The sequence below is a fragment of the Pteropus vampyrus genome, unplaced genomic scaffold, assembly GCF_000151845.1.
Source record: "Pteropus vampyrus isolate Shadow unplaced genomic scaffold, Pvam_2.0 Scaffold78, whole genome shotgun sequence".
In the NCBI taxonomy this organism is placed as follows: domain Eukaryota; kingdom Metazoa; phylum Chordata; class Mammalia; order Chiroptera; family Pteropodidae; genus Pteropus; species Pteropus vampyrus.
The window spans coordinates 1,838,131-1,841,265 of NW_011888859.1; positions in this window are offsets into that span (position 1 = coordinate 1,838,131).

A 3,135-nucleotide genomic window follows, 5' to 3' on the forward strand; every position below is an offset into this window, starting at 1 on the left:
GTCATGCCAGCCCCTTTGATTTCAATGGTCTCCAGCAAGCTACTGTGACTTAGCACTTCTTCATTTAATAACTAGGAAACATTTAAAAAAATAATAAAGGAGTTAACACATATATTACCGTACCAACAATACTAATGGTATTAAGATATTTTAACTATATAGTTGACAAGTAATCTCAAATTATCTGTTTGTAGATAGATAGAGTCATTCGTGTGTGTGTGTGTGTGTGTGTGTGTGTGCGTGTGTGTGTGTGTGTGAGTGAGTGAGTTTGATATCTGGCCCAGAACTTTCTCTGAGATACTAATTTTAATTGATTTCGATATCTCAAACGAGCTTCTGACCTCCACTCCATGCCCATTCTTCCCCAGCCCCCACCAAACCCCTTCTCCTTCGGTCTTTTTTCAAAAGTAAACACCACGACTTCCCACCCAAATGGTTAATTCAGAACACTGAAAGTCACCCTGTAAGCTCACTAGCCCATGCTGTTATCATCTTTCCCCTAGATTTTTGAAGTATCCTGCTAGGCAGATTTCCTGCCACTAATTTTTTCCCCTGTCCCCTTTTCCATTCTCCACACAGCAGCCTGAGTGATAAAAGGCTATCAGATTGTAAATGGAACCCTGTCGCTCCCTGGCTTAAAACACCCATGATCTTCCCAGTGCTGTCAGGTTCAGAGGGAGGAGCCTCAGGCTAGCACACATGGCAGGCAATGCGTGATCTGGTTCCAGAACAGCTGGAATCTGAACTCCAGTTCCCACCTTGGCCTTTCCGAGTACAGCTGTTTTCTCGCGCAGTTCCGCACACTGCCTTTCAGACTCGTTTAGACTGGCTTCCGCACCCTCCATCCAGCTGGAAAACTGTCGGACGTCATCCTGATAACTCGTCCACTTAGAAAGAGCTCCTTCGAGTTGACTGAAAGGCATTTGAAAGGACAAGAGTCTGCATTAAGATGGCTTATCAGCCCTATGCTATGGACGCGTCTGCTCTATCCACTCCAGCTGCAGGACGTGGGGGGCCTGGGGTGGGCTGAATGGCCAGGGCTTAGCAAATCCGGGTCCCTGACAGGCACAGGCTTAGGAAACCACCGACAAGTAAGTCCAGGCCAAAAGGCAGAAAAGTGAGATTGGGCATAAAACCCAGAATCAGTAACCAGGTCACAGGGAGAGGCTTGAATGCAAAACTGGGGGAGATTCCCTGAGCGAAGCTTTTATGGATCCAAGCGAGACTCGGGGCAGGAAAAGAATCTGTACTTAGCACAGTCAACGTGAGCAGGGGAGGAAAAAAGAGATTAATAAAAGGAGGAAGAACCAAGAACAAGCACGGTAACCATCTCGCCCAAGATTTAAAATCAAAGAATTACAATGGAAAAATAGGGTAACATTTCCTGAATTGCTCTAATTATTAAAACCTGATGCTCTCTCTTCCAGATAAATTAATGCTCCCTTCTCTCAATACACAGGTTACATTTTTAAGTCTGTGGATCATCTCTGTGCCTAATTTTCCTGCCACGCTTTCGGTGCTTTTGTGGCAGACACTGTACTCCTCCCACGAGTACCCTCAGCACACTGTCAACTGGATTTTCGATTGCCAGCTCCATGCCCTCTCGGCCTGAGGGCATTCTCCAGTCCCTGGAGCTCCCTCAGCCTCAGGGCAGTGTAGGCAAAAAGCATCAGAGACTGTTGTCCCCTAAGGACAGCCCTGAAAATGCCCTCCAGACCCAGGGGAGTTTATTTACAAATTCTCCAGCTGCTCCACTCGCTGGCTGGATAACTCCTAAACACATGCTCTCCGCTGGCTCCCAGCACCGCCCAGCAGGGTTCATGCCAGCTGCCCACTGCCCTAAGCAGTTTGATGACATGCCCTTCCTCCGGCAGCCTTCCCTTCCTCCTTCCCATCTCCTACTGGTGTTTCCTGGGATTACCTCTCAAGGAAACTGCATGACGAGGCATTTAGTTTATCTTTTGACTTTTTAAGCAGTGAAAACAATAAGCTAAATGTGTAGTTATATTAAACAAGGCATAGTATCGCAGGTCAACCTAAAGGCAAGACTATACCTGCCAGTTTCTTTTGTTCTAATGAAAAAAGAAAAAAAAAAAGAAAGGGAGGGAAGGAAGGAGAGAGAGAGGGAGAAAGAGGGAGAGAGAGAGAGAGAGAGAGAGAGAGAGAGAGAGAGAGAGAGAGCGCCAGCCAGCCCCCAGGAACAGTCTGTTACTGAGTGATTATATTGATCTCTTCGTAAAGGCTGCCCAGTAGTGAGCTTTCGTTTCTCTTACCTTTTACAGCGGATCCCTGCAGACAGAAGGGAAGCCCACATATCCTTCACACTCTGCAGCTGCTGCTGAACAGCGGGGATGCCTTCTGGAGAGGTGCTCTGAAGGACAGACTCTCCTCGGGTCACTATCATTTTCATCTGGATCTCTTTTTCCTGTTTCGCTGATAAAAGAGCCTGTAAAAGCAAATACAGGAGTCCTTTGTCTTTTGCATGTTTAACATTTCTGGCTTAAAATATTTCAGAGCTCCCGAAGATTGCAGAATGATGGACAATTGTGTTGAGCCTTGGCTCTCTCAGGCTGCTCTGGTGGGTGGAGGGCGGGAGGGTCCCCACTGCTAAGTGTCAATAACCAATCTCCAGTCACCTGCTGGTCTCTAAGTGGCCTTGACTTTGCGGGTCTCGATTCTTTTCTGAATAATCTCTTCCTTCCACAGAAGTTTTATTTTACTGGTTTTTAATAAAAGACAAATAGACTATAGTAGAATTCACGAATTCTTAAATGTCACAGGATGGAGAACTTTATAAATGTTAAGGCCTCTAGCCAAACAAACCTAAAGTAATATACTTCATCTTATATATTGATTTATTTATTTCAAGTTTTTCATAAGTTCTTATCTTTTTCTATATAAGAAGGAAATGTGAATCAAAGTTATAAAACTGGGGTTATCACCTGAAAGGCAAAGCTTCATCTCTCTCCCTACTCCAGACCTGGCTGACTTCTGCAGATTCATTCAACTTTAGCTACTCATTCCTGTCAGTTTTTGCTGCAGCAAGAAGGAACTAGTGGGAATTTCTCACACACCACACTATTTGTTTACTCTGGCTTTTGCTCATGTAGCACCTTCTCAAATCTTGGTTCAGGT